Below are 21276 nucleotides of genomic sequence, written 5' to 3'. Positions count from 1 at the left end.
TGAACTCCTGAGCTCAAGCAATCCGCTGGCCTCCTTCCTGGATCATTAAGCCTGGTTATGGTAGAGATGATAAGCTAGCATTTACCCACCCTCAAGAGCAGGCAAATTCTCAGCTGGTGGATTGGCTGCTTTTGTCTCTTTGACATCTTGTGGTTTAGGGCTTTCTGCATCGATGATTAAAGTTGCAACAGTACCAACATTGGGGTGGCTGCTGACCTTGGGTCTGATCTCCTTGATCCTCTTTAACCTCTTCACTTCCATCTTCTCTGGGCTGTCTTTATTGAGGAGGGCTCCTGTGGAATCACGGTCTATGACCTCCAATACATATTCTGTCTTACTGGTCTACCTTGTGTTCCTGCTCCCTGGTTGTCACACCCTCCCTGCACAGGAGGTTTGGAATACTGTGGTCTACACCCATAGGGGCTCCACATGTAGTAAGGTGGAAATGTTTTCTGGTGTAGGGGGGTCTGGCCTTGAGGAGCATTCTGTGATCCCCCCACCCCACTGTTCTATTCTGCTGGTAATTGCGTGGAGGACCTGGACAGCACCTATAAGGGTCTTGTTGTGGTTTTGATTTGCATTTCCTTGATGATTAGTGGCATTGATCATTTTTCATGTTTATTGGCCATTAGTCTATCTTCTTTCGAAAAGCTTTTCTTCATGTCTTTGCTCACTTTCTTTTTTTTTTTTTGAGAGAGTGTCTCACTATGTCGCCCTTGGTAGAGGGCCGTGACAACTCACAGCAACCTCAAACTCTTGGGTTCAAGTGGTTCTCTTGCCTCCGTCTCCCCAGTAGCTGGGATTACAGGTGCCCGCCACAACTACTTTCTATTTTTTGTTGCAGTTGTCATTCTTGGTTAGCTGACCCAAGCCAGGTTTGAACCCTCCAACTTCAGTGTATGTGGCTGGTGCCGTAACCACTGTGCTACAGGCCCTGAGCCTTTTGCTCATTTTTTTAGTGGGGTTGATTTTTTTCCTTGCTGATTTGCTTGAATTCTTTGTAGATCTGGTTATCAGCCCTTTCTTGGATGGATAGCATGTGAATATTTTTTCCCATTCTATAGGTTGTTGCCTTTAGAATGGTTGTTCCCATTCTCTGCTGATTGTTCCCTCGACTGTGTGGAAGGCTTTTAATTTAATTGAGTCCCATTTATTAATTTTTGTTATTGCTGTGATTGCCATTGGGGTCATCTTTATAAATCCTTTGCCTAGCCTGGTATCTATAAGAGTTTTTCCAACACTTTCTTCTAGAACTCTCATAGTCTCATGCCTTAGGTTTAAGTCTGTTATCCATCATGAATTAGTTTTTGTGAGCTGTGAAAGGCGCAGATCCTCTGTCAGTCTTTTTTTTTTTTTTGGGACAGAGCCTCAAGCTGTCGCCCTGGGTAGAGTGCCGTGGCATCACAGCTCACAGCAACCTCAAACTCCTGGGCTTAAGCGATTCTCTTGCCTCAGCCTCCCAAATAGCTGGGGCTACAGGCACCCACCACAACGCCTTGCTATTTTTTTTTGGTTGTAGTTGTCATTGTTGTTTGGCAGGCCTAGGCTGGATTTGAACCCGCCAGCTCTGGCGTATGTGACTGGTGCCTTAGCCGCTTGCCGAGCCCCTCTGTCAGTCTTATACACGTGTCTTTCCAATTTTCCCAGCACCATTTATCGAATAGCAATTCCTTTCCTCAGTGATTATTGTTGTCTGCTTTGTCAAAGATCAGTTAGCAATATGAAGATGGTTTTTTTTGGCCTGGGCTGGGTTTGAACCTGCCACCTCTGGCATATGGGGCCAGCACCCTACTCCTTTGAGCCACAGGTGCCACCCCTATGACGATGGTTTTATATCTGGGTTTTCTGCTCCGTTCCATTGGTCTATGTCTCTATTTTTTGTGCCAGTAAATTTTTTTTTTTTTTTTTTTTTGAGGCAGAGTCTTACTTAGGCCCTGGGTGGAGTGCTATGGTGTCATAGCTCACAGCAACCTCAAACTCTTAGGCTCAAGTGATCCTCTTGCATCAGCCTCCTGAGTAGCTGGGACTACCAGTGCCTACCACAACACCTGGCTAGATGGGGTCTTGCTCTTGTTCAGCCTGGTCTCAAACCCCTGAGCTCAAACAATCCACTAATTAAAAAAAAGTTGTCAAGGTTATACATGGGCATAGTTCTATAAGGCCTGTTACAAAAATCCAGCAGACCTCCCTCCCCCAGCCTGTTTCTTGCTTGTCAGAGTCAATCACTCAACTCTTATAATGAGCTGACCTTGCCAGTAGTTATACTCATAGTTTCAAAATGATGTACATATTTCTATGGTTAATTTTTCAGTTTTAGGCATTATCTATTGATATATTAATATGGAAGAAGGAAGATTAGCTTGTTTCTTCATGTACCCCTCCTTCTCCCAAATAGTTACGTTATAATTTTAGTTAGATCAATACGTCATGAGCGTATTGTTTTTTATCTTTAGCGCTTCCCTTCTGGGCTAGGCAGAATCTCCAGAGAGACTGTTTTCCCTACCTGCTCTTGGAGTATGCTACATCTGGGAGCCTAGTCATGTGGGTGCGGAGTGGGTGGTGATGAAGTGCCTCAATATTTACCATGTCACACCTTGCTGCGTACCCCTGCCTCCAGCTAATATGTCTTAAAGACCTTGAAGATTTTATCCTCCCCAGAGAATAAAACTTCGACTTCTGCCTGTGCGAGGGAAGGTACAGACTGGCAGGTAACTGGGGACTGGGATCTGGGGGCTGACTTCTTTCCTTCCTTTTTTTCCATTCCAACTTAATAATTTCCATTTTAGAAAACTATTTTCTTGCTTTTTTTCTCTTTTTTTTTGTAGAGACAGAGTCTCACTTTATTGCTCTCGGTAGAGTGCAGTGACGTCACAGCTCATAGCAACCTCCAACTCCTGGGCTTAGGTGATTCTCTTGCCTCCGCCTCTCAAGCAGCTGGGACTACAGGCGCCCGCCACAACGCCTGGCTATTTTTTTGCTTCAGTTTGGCTGGGGCTGGGTTTGAACCCGCCACCCTAAGTATATGGGGCCGGAGCCCGACCCATGAGCCACAGGCGCCGCCCACTTCTTTTTTTTAAGGCCGGTCAAGTGAAGCAGTGGCAGTAGTTCCTTTTCTTTTTTTTTTCTAAGAGAAAGTTAGAGCACTTCCAAAGAGAGTTGGAAGTGAGTCCCTGTCTTGAAGGGGCAGAGGTGAGAGAGATTGAAAACTACTTTCTTACAGTATGATTGATATATAAATAGCTGTGTATATTTAATATGTACATTTCAATGAGTTTGGGGATACTCACGTGTGAAACCATCACCACCATCAAGACCATAAATATATCATATCCATCACCTCTCAAACTTTGTTCCCACTTAACATAAGATCTACCTTCTTAGCAAATTTTAAGTGTATAATATTGTTAGCTATAGGCACTGTGCTGTTATTACCTTCAGAACTTTTAAAATTTGCATAATTGAAACTGTGTTCCCTTTAACTATCACCTTCCAATTTCGCCCCCCTCCCACTATTTTCCATAGTGGCTGTATCAATTTACATTTCCACCTGCACTTTTCAAAGGTTCCTTTTCTCTCCATATCCTAGCCAACTCCTTCCTTCCTTCCTTCTTTTCTTCCTTCCTTCCTTCCTCCCTTCCTGCCTTCTCTTTCTTTTTCAAAGAAAAAGTTTAGGGTACTTCCAAAAATAGTTGGAAGTGAGTCCCTCCCATGAAGGAGCAGAGGTGAGAGTCCACGGAAAACTACCAAAAATCCAGTTCCTGGCAACCACCATTCTACTCTCTGCTTCTATGGGTTTGACTAATTTAGATTCCACGTAACAGTGAGATCACACTGTATTTTCTTAAGAGTCTGGCTTATTTCACTTAGCCTAATCTCCTCCAGGTCCATTCATGTTGTGACAAATGGCAAGGGTTTCTTTCTTTTTTAAGGCTGAATAATTTTTCATTGTATGCACGTACCACGTTTTCTTTATCCATTCATTGTCAGTGGACATTTATATTGTTTCCAAGTCTTGGCTGCTATGAAGAATGCTGCAGTGAACCTGAGAGTGCAGGTATATCTCAGAGATCCTGGTTTCAATTCCTGTGAGTGAATACCCAGAAGTAGGATTGCTGGATCTATGGTATTTATATTTTTCAAATTTTTTTTTTTTTTTTGTAGAGACAGAGTCTCACTGTACCGCCCTTGGGTAGAGTGCCGTGGCACCACAAGGCTCACAGCAACCTCCAACTCCTGGGCTTACGCGATTCTCCTGCCTCAGCCTCCCTAGCAGCTGGGACCACAGGCGCCCACCACAACGCCCGGCTATTTTTTTGTTGCAGTTTGGCCAGGGCTGGGCCTGAACCCGCCACCCTCAGCATATGGGGCCGGCACCCTACTCACTGAGCCACAGAAGAAACTTCATGCTATTTTCTCTAGGGGCTGTACCAATTTACATTCCTTGTGCAGTTTCCAAAGGTTCCTTTTCTCCCATATCCTAGCCTATCTTTTGTTTTTTTTAACAATAGCTTTGCTAACACGTGATCAAAATCATTGTGGTTTTGATTTGCATTTCTCTAATGTTAGTGATGTTGAACACATTATTATATACCTGTTGGCCACTTGTATGTCTTCTTTGAAAAAATGTCTATTTAGGTCTTTAAAAAATTTGCCTGTAGTCCCAGCTACTCAGGATGCTGAGGCAAGAGAATTGCCTAAGTCCAGGAATTGGAAGTTGCTGTGAGCTGTGTGATGCCACGGCACTCTACTGAGGGCGGTAAAGTGAGACTCGGTCTCTACAAAAAAAAAAAAAAAAAATCAGGTTATTTATAGTTTTTTGTTATTGTTCAGTGTAGTTCCTTGCCTATTTTGCATATTGACCAATCATCAAATATATATGGCTTGCAAATATTTCCCCCCATTCTATAGGTTACCTTTTCATTTGAAAACATTGATTATTTCCTTTGCTGTGAAGAGCTTTTTAATTTGATGGAATTCTATTTGTTTATTTTTGTTCTTGTCACCTGTCCTTTTCAGACCATATCCAAAAAAATCATTGCCACGAAAAATGTCTTGGCTTTTCCCCCATGTTTTCTTCGAGGAGCTTTATAGTTTCAGGTATTATGTTTAAGTCTTTAGTGCATTTTGAGTTGATTTTGTGTGTGGCATATGATAGGGTGTAATTTCATTCTTGTGCATGGAGATATAAAGTTTTCCCAAAACCATTTACTGAAGATAATCTTTTCTACATTGTGAATTTGTGAATTTTCCAATTTTCCTCCTGTTATTGATTTCCAATTTCATATTATTGTAATCAGAAAGTATATTTGATATGCTTTCAATCTTTTTAAACTTGTCGAGACTTGTTTTGTGGCTGAATATCGGATGTATCCTGCAGAATATTCTGTGTGTACTTGAGAATGTATCATACATTCTGCTATGGTTGGATGGAAAGTTCCATATATACCTGTTATGTCTATTTGTTCTATAGTGTTGTTAAAACTGCTGTTTCCTTATTGATTTTCTGTCTGGATTACCTACTCATTGTTAAATTGATGTATTGAAATCCCTTAATGTTATTGTATGGTTATTTATTTCTATCTTCAGTTCAGTTCAGTTAAAATTTGCTTTATAAATTTATGTGCTCTGATGTTGGTTTCCTGTATATTTAAAATTGTTATATCCTCTTGATGAATTGTCCCCTTACTATATAATTATCTTCTTTGTCTCTTGTGACTGTTTTGACTCAAAGTCTATTCTGATATCCATATACCCATTCCCGGTCTCTTTTGGTTTCCATTTGTATGGAACATTTTTTTCCACCCCTCACTTTTTAGTCTATGTTTGCCATTAAATCTAAAGTGACTCTCTTGCAGGGAGCAAATGGTTGGATCTTACTTTTTTTCTTTCTTATTTTATTTTCATTAAGCACTATATAACATACTGCATGCTACGTAAGACACTATATAAACTTCTAGTAGGGGTAGATGACCATTACTGAGTTATTTTTTCATCCATCAGGAATATGCTTCTTTAATCAATGTTCTCCAAACCCTTTGACACATAGTAGCAAATAACTCCAGAGATGCGCCTCTTTCCATCAGTTGCCATTGTGTATATAATGGGCAACTCTTTTTTCCTTGCCACCATTAGTGAACTTGCTGATGTACATGGTGGCCACTCCAGGGATGATCAAGCAAAAGACCATGGCCGCAAGTCCAGGGAGAATCTCGAGCCACATCTCGACATGGTTACCCTGGATCTTACTTTTTTATATATTCTGTCATTTTATGTCTTGTGGTTGGAGAATTTAATACATTTACATTTAAAGTAATTATTAATGAGTAAGGACTTACTATTGCCACTTTGTTTATTGTTTTCTAACTGTTCTGTAGTCCTTTTGTTCCTTTCTTCTCTTGGTGGGCTAAGTTGTTTTTAAAGCAGACTTCTACCATTCCATGTGTTTTGAGCCCCAGCTTTACCTTCCTCCAACTTCCAGAGGTTTGTGGGCTGTGAATCCCTGAAACTTTCTGCATGTTCTATGATGCATGGCTTCTCAGAGTTCCCTGTAGGTAGATAAGCAGTCAGCTTTTCACAGTCTGTTGATCAGTTAACTCTTTTTTTTTTTTTTTCCCCCTTTGGATATATATATATATATATTTTTTTTTATTAAATCATAACCGTATACAATCAGTTAACTCTTGTTCATCTGTCTTCCAGCTTTCAACTTCATTGCTTCCACTGACACAATCATTGTCTTTGTTAAAGAAATAAAATTCTCTTATTGTGAGATTTTGAGAGGAAGAAGAAATATATGTACATGCTGAGTATGCCATTTTTATCCTGAAGTGTGAATGATATTTTATTTATTTATTTATTCAAGACAGAGTTTCACTTTGTTGCCCTCAGTAGAGTACTGTGGCATCACAGCTCACAGCAACCTCCAGTTCTTGGGCTTAGGCAATTCTCTTGCCTCAGCCTCCTGAGTAGCTGGGACTACAGGCGCCCACCACAACGCCTGGCTGTTTTTTGTTGCAGTTTAGCTGGGGCCGGGTTTGAACCTGCCACCCTGGGTATATGGGGCCGGTGCCCTACTGACTGAGCCACAGGCGCTGCCCCTGAATGATATTTTAGAAAACTTTCACTGTAAAGCCACCTAAGAAGTTTTTTGTTTGTTTGTTTGTTTTTACTTGCTATTCAAAGTATAGTTCTAGGACCAGAAACATCATTATTACCTGTTATCAGGTACTTGTTAGAAATATAAAATCCTGAGCCTTCCACAGGCATGTTGAATAAGAATTAAACATTTAAAAAGATTCTTAGGAGATTCCTATAAACATGAAGGGTGAGAAGTGCTAATATGAAACTTAACTTCTATTGTAATTAGAATAAGTTAACTCTAATGAATTTTAATCTGGGATCTAAAAATCTTAGTACTTTTCCTTAATTATTTTTTAAATTCTAGAGGTTGCTGAGAGGAATACACAGAAGTTTTTATGAAAATATATCCTTTCTGTATTATTTATTTATTTTTGAGACAGTCTCACTTTGTCATCCTCAGGACAGTGCTGTGGTGTCATAGTTCACAGCAACCTCAAATTGGGCTCAAGTGATTCTCTTGCCTCAGCCTCCCAAGTAGCTGGGACTACAGGTGCCTGCCACAATGCCCAGCTATTTTTTTTTTTTTTTGTGGTTTTTGGCCAGGGCTGGGTTTGAACCCGCCAGCTCCAGCATATGGGACCAGTGCCCTACTCCTTGAGCCACAGGTGCCGCCCTCAGCTATTTTTTTTTTTTTTTAAGAGATGAGGTCTCACTCTGGCTCAGGCTAGTCTTGAACCTGTGAGCTCAGGCAATCCACATGCCTCCCACAGTGCTAGGATTACAGGTGTGAGCCACTGCACCCACCCCCTTTCCCTCTTTAAGAACCATATCTGTATATTAGAATCAGCAACAGATATGAACCAAAAATTCCATTTCATTTACCGCAAGAGATTCAACCTGGTTCTGTTCAGGCTTTTTCAGGCCTGCTGTTCTGGAGCCTGGTGATGGGATTTTGTAGATTGGACAGATTGAGTCTTCAATCACACTTTGAGCTGCCAAAATGAGAGAGTAGCTTCCCTTAGAGGAGAAGCTGAGCATTAGTTAGTGCTCAGCAAGTGATTGTGGGGTGAATGAATCAAAAATAAATAAGATACGATCCCTGCTTTTGAGATATCCACATAGAGACCAGGAAGTAAATTGGATACTTATCATACAGGGATGACCAGTTCTACAAATAGTAAGCACAGAGAAAGGGCATCTAACTCAGCACTGGCAGAAGAAGAAGGCATAGCACTAAGTCTCTTGCTGAGAAGAAGTTGGAAGGTTTAGAGCAGTGGCTTTCAGACATTAGCATGCATCAGAGTCTTTCTGATTTAGTCAGGTGGTCCCAAGAATGTGCATTTTTAACAAGTTCCTAGAAGATGCTGGTAATGCTGGTCTTGGAACCACATTTTGAAAACCCCTGGTTAATTGCAAAGAATTTTGGTGGCTGGGCTCTAGCAGCTCATAGGCAGGAGGAAGGGAATGGCAGGTGACACTGAAGCCTAAGGAATGGGGATCTTATTGTGGGGTTGTGGGGAGCCAATAGCAGGTTTATGGAGGAGGGTGATGGATTCTGTTTGTCTTTGGAAATAGCATTTTGGGTGTGGAATGGGGGATAGACCAGAGGCAGGACAAGGTTGAGGACTAGAAAATGAAATAAGTGGTGTATTACAGCCATTCAGACAAGAGATACTAAAAACTTGGACTAAGAGCAAGAGGAGAAAAGATCCTTAGGACTTGGTGGCCAAATGGAAATGGGAGGGAAAGAGAGGGAGGAATTAAAGAGACCTATCTGACTTTTGACTGTGTTACTCAAGACAGAGGAAGAGAAATGAGTGTGAATCAGGGTCATGGAAAGAGAGCAAGGGAGGAAAGTTGACTGTGGGACGTGTTGGATTTGAGAAGCCAGCAAGCCATTAGGGTGCACCTTCCTATATATCGACAGTTTTACTCGTGGGTCTGGAGGCCAGGAGCAAGGTCTGGTAAATAATCTGGCCCTCCCTCCTACCTCTTCCATTTGGTCTCCCATATTGTTTGTTTGGGTCAGGAATCATATTTGCAAAGAAACAATATAAACTTTAAGGGCCTTAAGAACATGGTACTTTTTTTTTTCTTTAGAGACAGAGTTTCACTCTGTTGCTCTCCATAAAGTGCTGTGACGTCACAGCTCACAGCAACTTCCAGCTCCTGGGCTTAGGTGATTCTCAGCCTCTCAGTAGCTGGGACTATAGGCGCCTGCCACACAGCCTGGCTATTTTTTGTTGCAGTTTGGCTGGGGCTGGGTTTGAACCCGCCATCCTCGGTATATGGGGCCGGCACCCTACTCACTGAGCCACAGGTGCCACCCAGAATATGGTACTTTTCAAGATGTTTTCTCAAGAAAAGAAAAGTTCTCCTTTTTTGCTTCTGGGGCAAAAACAAAAACAAAAAAAGAGTTGAAGTACCACTTGTCTTCCAGCACCAGAAGAGGTTAATAAAGCTGCCTTCTGTCTGAGAGTCAAGTCGGACTGGATCTTAGCAAGCTTGAAAGGGGAAAAATCACTTGACTGGCCTGCAGGGCCATATGACAAACAGCTGAGACTAATTAGCTGGATTGTGGGTTTTTATAGCAGTGCCTGATTTTCAAAGTTGATGGAGCAAACTGCTTTTCAAAAGACTCTTTTGAAAACCTTTATAAATAGGCCATTCTGATTCAACATTTCTCTTTGTCTTAACATTAGACGGAAAGTAACCATCCTGAAGAGGACATGTAATCGGAAGTTGTCGATTACTGACGCGTGTTGACAACTCCCATCTCTAAAGTTTTAGAAAAACAGGACAAACGGTTCTCTACCCTGAGAGGTATGGTTCTGCATTTATCTTTTTATTTTTCCTGAAGTGGTTTTGAGCTCTGCCATGCCAATTTTGAAAATGCTTAAATTGTGTGCAATTTTACTTAAATACCACTGCACATATTATTATTTTTAAGCAAAGACTTCGTAATGTCTGCTAGATTTCTTGGGATTAATGTGAGAAATGCATTTTCAACGACCAGGGAGTTAATGTGAATTCAGGCTGCATTCTCCCTTTCTTTTCCATACTCTAATCAAGTAACATAAGTCTTTATTCTTAGACAATATGTTTAATATAACAGCTAAGAAACTGAATTACTCTACTAGTCTTGCTTGTCCTCTGAGGATTTTTTCCACACAAATTCAATCTCCTTCTGGGAGGCTGAGGAGGGTGAATTGCTTGAGCTCAGGAGTTCGAGACCAACCTGGGTGAGAGTGAGACCTTATCTCTACTAAAAAAAAAAAAAAAATGAAAAACTGAGGCAAGAGGATCACTTCAGCCCGAGAGTTTGAGGTTGCTGTGAGCTCTGACGCCATGGTATTCAACCAATATGACAAAGTGAGACTCTATCTCAAAAAATAAAAGAAAAATTAAAGCTTCTTGGGTCTTTGTTTTTATTTTACTTTATTTTATTTTATTTATTTATTTTCTTAGAGTCTCACTATGTTGCCCTTGGTAGAGTAGTATGGCGTCACAGCTCACAGCAACCTCCAACTCTTGGGCTCAAGCGATTCTCTTGCCTCAGCCTCCCAAGTAGCTGGGATTACAGGTGCCCGCCACAATGCCTGGCTATTTTTTGTTCCAGTTGTTTAGTTGGCCTGGGTCAGGTTTGAACCCGACACCTTTGTGTATGTGGCTGGCGCTGAAACCACTGTGCTATGGGTGCCAAGCCATGGCATTTTTTTTTTTTTTTTTAAGACACAGAGTCTCACTTTATTGCCCTCAGTTAGAGTACTGTGGCATCACATCTCACAGCAACCTCCAACTTCTGGGCTTAGGCAATTCTCTTGCCTCAGCCTCCTGAGTAGTTTGGGACTGCTACAGGGACTGTAGGCACCTGCCACAATGTCTGGCTATTTTTTGTTGCAGTTTGGCTGGGGCTGGGTTTGAACATGCCACCCTCGGTATATGGGGCTGGCGTCCTACCCACTGAGCCATAGGCACCGCCCAGGGACTTTGTTTTTATTTTTTTTATTACTCTTATTATTTTTTGACACAGAGCCTCAAGCTGTCGCCCTGAGTAGAGTGCTGTGGCATCACAGCTCACAGCAACCTCCAACTCTTGGGCGTAAGCAATTCTCTTGCTTCAGCCTCCCAAGTAGCTGGGACTACAGGTGCCCACCACAATGCCTGGCTATTTTTTGGTTGAAGTTGTTCATTGTTTTTTGGCAGGCCTGGGCTGGATTTGAACCCGCCAGCTCTGGTGTATGTGGCTGGAGCCTTATCTGCTTGAGCTACAGGCACCAAGCCAGGGACTTTGTTTTTAATATGAAAAGCTTTAATAGAGGAGCATGTGTGTTTTAGTGTATGGTAGATTCTTCCGTGAATGAAATCTGCTTTGAAATTATTGTTAATTTTATTAGGTGTGATAAAGGTATTGTGGCTATGTGAGGAAAATTCCACATATTTTAGAGATGCACAGTGAAGTGTGCTGGAAAGAAAGATTTGGACAATGAGTGCACTGAGAGCTTTCATTACACAATCCTCTACTTATGGGTATTTATTTACCAGGGCTGCTATAACAATGTGCCGTAAACTGGGTGGCTTCACAACAGAAAGGTATTGTCTTACAGTTCTGGAGCCCAGAACTCCCAGATGAAGCTGTTAGCAGGATAGGTTCCTTCTGAGGGCTGTGAGGTAGGACCGTTCCAGGCTCTGCTCCTTGGCTTGCAGATGACTGTCTCTTCCCCACACCCCTTCATGTCATCTTCCCTCTGTTCATGTCTGCGTCCAGATTTCCTTATCAGGACACCTGTCATATTGGATTAGAGCCCACCCTAATGACCTTTTTTTTTTTATTGTTGGGGATTCATTGAGGGTACAATAAGCCAGGTTATACTGATTGCATTTGTTAGGTAAAGTCCCTCTTGCAATCATGTCTTGCCCCCAGAAGGTGTGGCACACACCCTAATGACCTTTTTTTAACTTGATTACCTCTATAAAGGTCCTATCTTCAAAAAAGATTACATTTTGAGGAACTGGGAATTAGGACTTCAACATGTCAATTTTATTTTTTATTTTATTTTACTTTTTTTTTGAGACAGAGCCTCAAGCTGTCTCCTTGGGTAGAGTGCTGTGGCGTCACAGCTCACAGCAACCTCCAACTCCTGGGCTCAAGTGATTGCCCTGCCTCTGCCTCCCAAGTAGCTGGGACTACAGGCACCCATCACAATGCCTGGCTATTTTTTTGGTTGTAGCCGTCATTGTTGTTTGGTGGGCTGGGCTGGATTCGAACCCGTCAGCACAGGTGTATATGGCTGGCGCCTTAGCCACTTGAGCCACAGGCACTGAGCCAACATGTCAATTTTAGAGGAACATAATTCAAACCCCAGTGAATACCTTTGCCAAATATCATAGTATTGGCAGGGCACAGTAGCATATGCTTGTAATCCCTGGATTTGGGAGGCTGAGGAGGGAGGATCATTTCAGACCAGCCTAGGCAACATAGTGAGACCACTCTCTACAAAAAATAAAGAAAAATCAGCTGAGTGTGGTGGTGAGTCCCTGTAATTTTATCTACTTTGGAGGTTGAGGGAGAAGGATTGCTTGAAACCTGGAGTTGGAGGCTGCTAAGATCCTGCCATTGCACTCCAGCCTGGACCACAGAGTTAGATCCCATCTCTTTAAAAAAAATTAATACCATCACATTTTAAAGATTGACCTCCAAATGCAGTTAAGCCCAGTACCTGGCTGTGCTGGATGCCAAGTGTGTGAAGATGAGTAAGGGACGGTCCCTGCTCACTAACCTGTGGTTTTATTAAATGTATGGATTTAACTTTGTGTGTATGTGCTTACTTGTGGCTTATACTGAGTTGTAGCCACTTTCATAGTTGTGTGTCCCTGGAGGCACAGTCAGGCTCCTGGCACATGGACAGCCTCATATCCTGTGAGAGGCACCTAGAAAGGCTCCTTTTCCCCGAGTGGCTCCAATTATATAGTCTTACTTTGTCACCCTGGCTAGAGCGCTGTGGGATCGTAGCTAACAGCAACCTCAAACTCTTGGGCTCAAAGTGATTCTCTTGCCTTAAGCTGCCTGGTAGGTGGGACTATAGGTGCCCACCACAACGCCTGGCTATTTTTAGAGATGGGGTCTTGCTCTTGCTCAGGCTGGTCTTGAACTCCTGAACTCAAGCAATCCACCAGCTTGGCCTCCCAGAGTACTGGGATTACAGGCATGAGCCACTGTGCCTGGCCCTTTTTTTTTTGTTTTTTTGAGGCAGAGTCTCACTATGTCACCCTGGGTAGAGTGCTGTGGCATCACAGCTCACAGCAACCTCAAACTCCTGGGCTTAAGCAATTCTCTTGCCTTAGCCTCCCAAGTAGCTGGGACTATAGGCGCCTGCCACAACACCTGGCTTTTTTGTTGTTGTTGTTGTAGTTGTCATTGTTGTTTGCAGGCCCAGGCTGGATTCGAACCCGCTACCTCTGTTGTATTTGGCTGGTGCCTTAACTGCTGGAGCTATAGGCACCACCCTTGTGGAAGGGTGGTGTGGTGTTTTTTTTTTTTTTTTTGCAGTTTTTGGCCAGGGCTGGGTTTGAACCCACCACCTCCAGCATATGGGGCTGGTGCCCTACTCCTTTGAGCCACAGGCACCACCCATGGAAGGATTCTTAATGTTCATCTAGTCTAACCTCATTCTACAGATGAGGAAATCAAGGCTTAGAAGTGCTAAAGTCCTTTGCCTGGTTTGTGTTAGCACCAAGGTATCCTGCAGGGTGTCCTGATGTTCAGTCCAGGATACTGACCAGGAAAGGCAACATTTTGTTTTCTTTCTTTTTTTTTTTTAATTTCTTGGTTTTTGTTTCAGTAGAATTGAATACACTAAATAATCAATGTCATTTTATAGGTGTCATTTTTAGTATGAGCATGGCTGTTATTTTATTTTTAAATACAGTAGTTTACTCTTCTGACAGTTTAATATTTATTCAGAAATAGTTTAGCTATTCTAATTAGAGAAGGGAATTTTACCAGTTTAAACGCAGTGACCATGACCATCATGAATATATCTGTGAATGACTGTAATGGGAGATTGTCAGTGGCACCGTTTGGATAATTTTTACTTTTTCATTATTTCATAAAAGCAAACTTTGTGTTATCATTTGCAGCTATTGTTTCAGAGGACAGGCATGGGCTCTTGAGACCAGTAGGGGGAATAATTTTTCTGAAGACTTTTCAGTAGTTGGTAAAATAATATGGCTGGCTAATACAATTTTTTCCTGTCATGAGAAAAAGGCAATTCTACAAGATAGGATATGACTTAGCATTTTTCACTTTAAACTAGTTCTAAATGAAGCAGTATCTCCAGAAGGATTCTGAACATGAATTTCATCTACTTTCAGATGGTGCACGTGAATGCAAATGTGCTGGAAAGCCCTCAACTGCTAGGCCTGGCCCAATTAATTTTCATACAGTAGAACAGAAAATGATAAAAACAAAACAAAAAAGCTGCAGTGGATCAATGGGAAAGGAACATTCCAACTTCTTTATGAGTTAGTGAACGTAGTAGTATTTGACTGTTTTTTTTTTCTCTTTAATCCTTTATTTCTTTTCTTTTTTTTTTTTATTGTTGGGGATTCATTGAGGGTACAATAAGCCAGGTTACACTGATTGCAATTGTTAGGTAAAGTCCCTCTTGCAATCATGTCTTGCCCCCATAAAGTGTGACACACACCAAGGCCCCACCCCCCTCCCTGCATCCCTCTTTCTGCTTCCCCCCCCATAACCTTAATTGTCATTTATTGTCCTCATATCAAAATTGAGTACATAGGATTCATGCTTCTCCATTCTTGTGATGCTTTACTAAGAATAATGTCTTCCACTTCCATCCAGGTTAATACGAAGGATGTAAAGTCTCCATTTTTTTTAATGGCTGAATAGTATTCCATGGTATACATATACCACAGCTTGTTAATCCATTCCTGGGTTGGTGGGCATTTAGGCTGTTTCCGCATTTTGGCGATTATAAATTGAGCTGCAATAAACAGTCTAGTACAAGTGTCCTTATGATAAAAGGATATCTTTCCTTCTGGGTAGATGCCCAGTAATGGGATTGCAGGATCAAATGGGAGGTCTAGGTTGAGTGCTTTGAGGTTTCTCCATACTTCCTTCCAGAAAGATTGTACTAGTTTGCAGTCCCACCAGCAGTGTAAAAGTGTTCCCTTCTCTCCACATCCACGCCAGCATCTGCAGTTTTGAGATTTTGTGTTGTGGGCCATTCTCACTGGGGTTAGATGATATCTCAGAGTTGTTTTGATTTGCATTTCTCTAATATATAGAGATGATGAACATTTTTTCATGTGTTTGTTAGCCATTCGTCTGTCATCTTTAGAGAAAGTTCTATTCATGTCTCTTGCCCATTGATATATGGGATTGTTGGCTTTTTTCATGTGGATTAATTTGAGTTCTCTATAGATCCTAGTTATCAAGCTTTTGTCTGATTGAAAATATGCAAATATCCTTTCCCATTGTGTAGGTTGTCTCTTTGCTTTGGTTATTTTCTCCTTAGCTGTACAGAAGCTTTTCAGTTTAATGAAGTCCCATTTGTTTATTTTTGTTGTTGTTGCAATTGCCATGGCAGTCTTCTTCATGAAGTCTTTCCCCAGGCCAATATCTTCCAGTGTTTTTCCTATGCTTTCTTGGAGGATTTTTATTGTTTCATGCCTTAAATTTAAGTCCTTTATCCATCTTGAATCAATTTTTGTGAGTGGGGAAAGGTGTGGGTCCAGTTTCAGTCTTTTACATGTAGACATCCAGTTCTCCCAACACCATTTATTGAATAGGGAGTCTTTTCCCCCAAGGTATGTTCTTGTTTGGTTTATCGAAGATTAGGTGGTTATAAGATGTTAGTTTCATTTCTTGGTTTTCCATTCGATTCCAAGTGTCTATGTCTCTGTTTTTGTGCCAGTACCATGCTGTCTTGACCACTATGGCTTTGTAGTATAGACTAAAATCTGGTATGCTGATGCCCCCAGCTTTATTTTTATTACTAAGAACTGCCTTAACTATACGGGGATTTTTCCGGTTTCATACAAAACACAGAATCATTTTTCCCAAATCTTGAAAGTACGATGTTGGTATTTTGATAGGAATGGCATTGAATAGGTAGATTGCTTTGGGAAGTATAGACATTTTAACAATGTTGATTCTTCACGTCCATGAGCATGGTATGTTCTTCCATTTGTTAATATCCTCTGCTATTTCCTTTCTGAGGATTTCATAGTTCTCTTTATAGAGGTCCTTCACCTCCTTCGTTAGGTATATTCCTAGGTATTTCATTTTCTTTGAAACTGTGGTGAAGGGAGTTGTGTCCTTAATTAGCTTCTCATCTTGACTGTTATTGGTGTATAGAAAGGCTACTGACTTGTGGACATTGATTTTATATCCTGAAACATTACTGTATTTTTTGATGACTTCTAGGAGTCTTGTGGTTGAGTCTTTGGGGTTCTCTAAGTATAAGATCATGTCGTCAGCAAAGAGGGAGAGTTTGACCTCCTCTGCTCCCATTTGGATTCCCTTGATTTCCTTGTCTTGCCTAATTGTATTGGCTAGAACTTCCAGCACTATGTTGAATAGTAAAGGTGACAGAGGACAACCTTGTCTGGTTCCAGTTCTAAGAGGAAAAGCTTTCAGTTTTACTCCATTCAGTAAAATATTGGCTGTGGGTTTGTCATAGATAGCTTCAATCAGTTTTAGAAATGTGCCACCTATGCCTATACTCTTCAGTGTTCTAATTAGAAAAGGATGCTGGATTTTATCAAATCCTTTTTCTGCATCTATTGAGAGGATCATGTGATCTTTATTTTTGCCTCTGTTAATATGGTGGATAACGTTTATGGACTTGCGTACGTTAAACCAGCCTTGCATCCCTGGGATGAAGCCTACTTGATCATGATGAATGACTTTTTTGATGATAAGCTGTAATCTATTGGCTAGGATTTTGTTGAGAATTTTTGCATCTATATTCATGAGTGAGATTGGTCTGAAATTCTCCTTTTTGTTTGGGTCTTTTCCTGGTTTTGGTATCAGGTTGATGTTTGCTTCATAGAATGTGTTGGGGAAGATTCCTTCTTCCTCAGTTTTTTGGAATAATTTCTGCAGTATAGGAATAAGCTCTTCCTTGAAGGTTTGATAGAATTCTGGAATGAAGACATCTGGACCAGGGCATTTTTTGGTTGGAAGATTTTTTATTGTTTCTTTGACAACATTTTGTTTTCTTTCCACAAGCTCATGCTTTTCACCTGCGAGTGAAGCCAGTGCCCCATTATTAGAAGTCATTGTGGGAAAGAGCCTTGATTACAAATTGACACTCTTTGTCAGGATCATTAGGTTTTTCAGAGTGTTTTTCAGAGGGCACATCATTCATAAAATGAGGCTGGATTTCATACACTCCAGAGGGGTTTACCCTGGTCTTGGTTGCTTTCCCTGTCTCTCACCACTCTGTCTTTACCCCTTCCAGACACAGTGTTCAATAATCTTGCAGCCATTAGAATACAATCAACATCCTTTTCTTCTTTCTTGCTGCTTCTGCTGCCCACAGGACAGGAACTGTGGCAGAAGTGGAACGCACTGATGAAACCTCGCTGCCCAGCAGGATGGCACCATGGCAACAGGGCCGGCACCCACGTGAGGGCCGCGGGATGCCTCTCTGCTGGGGCTTTGACTTCCGCCCTCTCCAGAACTTCAGCGCCCAAGGGCTCAAAAGGAAATGGTCACCTCCCCCCATTTCTGTTTCTCCTTGTTAGGAATAAAGCTTCCTGAGAGAAGTGGCCAACTTTTGCTATTATTCCATTCTTCTTCCCTCTGAACTCGGTGGATTTAGAGCCCAAGCTCAGGAGATAGCATGTAGCTGATGAGTCATATGAAGCCCATTAAAAAGCAAAGCTGATTATAGCAGGATAATTTTTATTTGCCCTGTTTTACAAGAGGATGTTTTCTTCTGTGCTCCTGGTGTGCTGCCGTGTGGCTTGGGCCCTGCCCACTTGGAAGAGCAGAGGTCCCCTGGCATGGGGGCCTGGGGTGGAGGGGGGGGGTGATGGATGAGGCTGATGGTGCTGGAGAGATGAACTCACATTGGTGCTGCTTCTCTGGAGACAGGAGCCACTTGGCTCAAACACAAATGTAAATCATCCTTCCAAGAGCTGAGAGCATCAGTTATTTTTGTTTGTTTTTTCTTGTTTTCCCCATTCCATACTCCATCAGGTTTCTCCTCTCAGTGACATTATCTGAGCTGGGATTCTTTAGTGAGATTCATCACTCAGCAAAGGAGAAAACCCAGATTGCTGCCCTAAGCACATGCACCTCTGTGCTGTGGTGACCAGTCCAGCCTGTGGCTGTCACTCCTTGGAAAATCCCTTTCCTAGTGCTCTTGGATCTCTTTTGCTGCTCCTGATAGTCTGGCTCTCTCCTCACTTGAAATGCCCATCTCATCTCTCCCAGGGCCTCTATATTGGTGATTGTAAAATTCATAGCCTTGTTCTTCTTTTAAACCCAGCTCTGTTTTCCAAATGCTAATTAAACACAACTTTCTGGATGTCCCTCAGCCACGAGGGATTATTTAATGGGTTGTGTCTCTCGTGGTATAACAGTAGTTGATGTGCCTGAGTTCAGGTCTTGGTTCTGCTAATTCTGACTGTGTGACTTTGGGCAAGTTTCTTAACCTTTCTTTGCATCTAAAGATCAGGAACCTTATAGGGTTATTGTGAAGAGTGAATGAGTTAACATTTTGAAGGATTTGGCTCAGCGCCTATAGCTCAGCAGCTAAGGCGCCAGCCACATAGACCGGAGCTGGCGGGTTCAAACCTTTGGCCTGGGCCTGCCAAACAACAATGACAACTGCAACCAAAAAATAGCTGGGTGGCTTGGTGCCTGTAGCACAGTGGTTACAGCACCAGCCACATGCACTGAGGCTGGTGGGTTCAAGCCTGGCCTGGGCAAACTAAACAACAAGGACAACTGCAACAAGAAAATAGCTGGGCGTTGTGGCAGGTGCCTGTAGTCCCAGCTACTTGAGAGGGTGAAGTAAGAGAATCACTTAAGCCCAAGATTTTGAGGTTGCTGTGAGCTATGATGCCCCAGCACTCTACCGAAGGTGACATAGTTAGACTCTGTCTCAAAAAACAACAACAAGAAAACAAAAAACAAACATTTGGAAGGATTTAGAAAAGTTCTCAGTTAATTACAATAATCACCTTCTCAAACCATCTTTTCCTCTCTTAGTTAAGGATAATATCATCTACTCATTTACCAAACTAAACCTTTTGATGATCATTAACTTCTATACTAGTCAGTTAAGAAGTTACTCATGCCTGTGATCCCATAATACAGGAGGCTGAGGTGGGAGAATTGCATGAGGCCAAGAGTTTGAGTCTACAGTGAGCTATGATGGTGCCACTGCACGTAAAAACAAAACAAAACAAAAACAGGGCGGCGCCTGTGGCTCAGTGAGTAGGGCGCCAGCCCCATATGCTGAGGGTGGTGGGTTCAAACCCTGCCCTGGCCAAACTGCAACAAAAAAATGGCCGGGCGTTGTGGCGGGCGCCTGTAGTCCCAGCTGCTCGGGAGGCTGAGGCAAGAGAATCGCGTAAGCCCAAGAGTTAGAGGTTGCTGTGAGCCGTGTGACGCCACGGCACTCTACCCGAGGGCGGTACCGTGAGACTCTGTCTCTACAAAAAAAAAAAGAAAACAATATAGATTTCTATCTCCTAAATACATCTTGAATTAATCCAATTACTCCCTTTCTCTTCACTCTTACTGTCACTGACTCAGTTCACCCTCTCCTCTCTCTATAGGTTGAGCCACTTTGGACTGCTATAACAAACTACCATAGATTGAATGGCTTCTGGACAATAGAAAATTATTTCTTACAGTGTTAGAGGTTGCAAGTCTGAGATCAGGGACCTGCGTGATTGAGTTCTGGTGAGGGTTCTCTCCCATGTGCAGACTCTTGACTTATTGTATATTCACCTGGCAGAAAGGTCACTTCCTAGCCTCCTCTTATAAGGGCACTAATCCTGTTCATAAGGGTTCCATCCACATAACCTGATTACCTCTCAAAGGGCCCCACTTCCTTACATCACACTGAAAGTTGGATTTCAACATATTAATTTTGGGGAGACACAAACATTCAGTCCATAACACTGTAGTCTCCAGATGCTCCAAATATTTCTAGCCTACATGGATCTGGAGATCTATCATAGATAGTAGAGGTCTATCTAGGGTACAGATCTCATGTACCTCTCCTGCATAAAAGGCCTGTGGTAGATTTCCATTATCTAGCAGTGATTCTCAACCTTCCTAACGCTGCGACCCTTGAATCCAGTTCCTCATGTTGTGGAGACCCCCAACCATAAAATTATTTTTGTTGCTATTTCATAACTATAATTTTGCTACTGTTATGAATTGTAATGTAAATAACTAATATGTAGGATGGGCTTAGGCAACCCCTGTGAAAGGATCATTTGACTCCCAAAGGGTTTGCGACCCACAGGTTGAGAACCGCTGCCCAAGACTTTCAGTGCCATCTAAGATGTTCTTTCAGGCCTGGGTCCCAACTGTGTTTCCATCTTTCAGTCTCTGTTTCTGGACATACCTCTTTGGCCACATCCATCTGCTGAGGTGCCCTCAGTGCATCACAAGTAACTTTTAGTCTCCCATACCTTTGCAGGTGCTTATCTCCTGTTCCCCCCTATCAGTTGGCCCAATACATGCTCCTTTCTTGATGGCTTTAAACCTGGTCTTTTTTTTTTTTTTTTTATAGACAGAGTCTCATTTTGTCACCCTTGGTGGAGTGCTGTGGCATCACAGCTCACAGTAACCTCCAGCTCTTTGGCTTGTGTGGCTTAGGTGATTCTCTTGCCTCAGCCTCCCAAGTAGCTGGGACTACAGGTGCCCACCACAAGGCCCAGCTATTTTTTGTTGCAGTTTGGCCGGGGCCGGGTTCTAACCTGCCACCCTGGGTATATGGGGTCCTACTCGCTAAGCCACAGGTGCCGCCCTAAACCTGGTCTTTTTTTTTTTTTTTTTTTTGAGACAGAGTCTATATCTCCCTGGGTAGAGTGCTGTGGTGTCACAGCTCACAGCAACCTCAAACTCCTGGGCTTAAGTGATTCTCTTGCCTCAACCTCACAAGTAGATGGGACTACAGGCACCCGCCACAACGCCCA

At 42.3% G+C, this 21276-nt stretch overlaps 1 protein-coding gene and 1 pseudogene across 2 annotated transcripts in view; one reads left to right on the top strand and one right to left on the bottom strand.

Moving 5' to 3' along the window:
- RAB27A (RAB27A, member RAS oncogene family) overlaps nucleotides 1-21276 on the top strand; it is a 95500-nt gene that overhangs the window by 14562 nt on the left and 59662 nt on the right. The window contains exon 2 of one of the 2 annotated variants that reach the window (XM_053595460.1): nucleotides 9783-9903. The exons of the other annotated variant lie outside the window; for it this stretch is intronic. The gene's annotated coding sequence lies outside the window, so the exon portion shown is untranslated. The remainder of the gene's footprint in view (nucleotides 1-9782; nucleotides 9904-21276) is intronic. 2 annotated transcript variants of the gene reach the window in all.
- On the bottom strand, nucleotides 5965-6220 carry LOC128588560 (NADH dehydrogenase [ubiquinone] 1 alpha subcomplex subunit 1-like; annotated as a pseudogene).

This window comes from Nycticebus coucang, chromosome 6, assembly GCF_027406575.1.
Source record: "Nycticebus coucang isolate mNycCou1 chromosome 6, mNycCou1.pri, whole genome shotgun sequence".
In the NCBI taxonomy this organism is placed as follows: domain Eukaryota; kingdom Metazoa; phylum Chordata; class Mammalia; order Primates; family Lorisidae; genus Nycticebus; species Nycticebus coucang.
The sequence above is the reverse complement of the archived record's forward strand: the minus strand, read 5'-3'. Positions and strand labels throughout refer to the sequence as shown.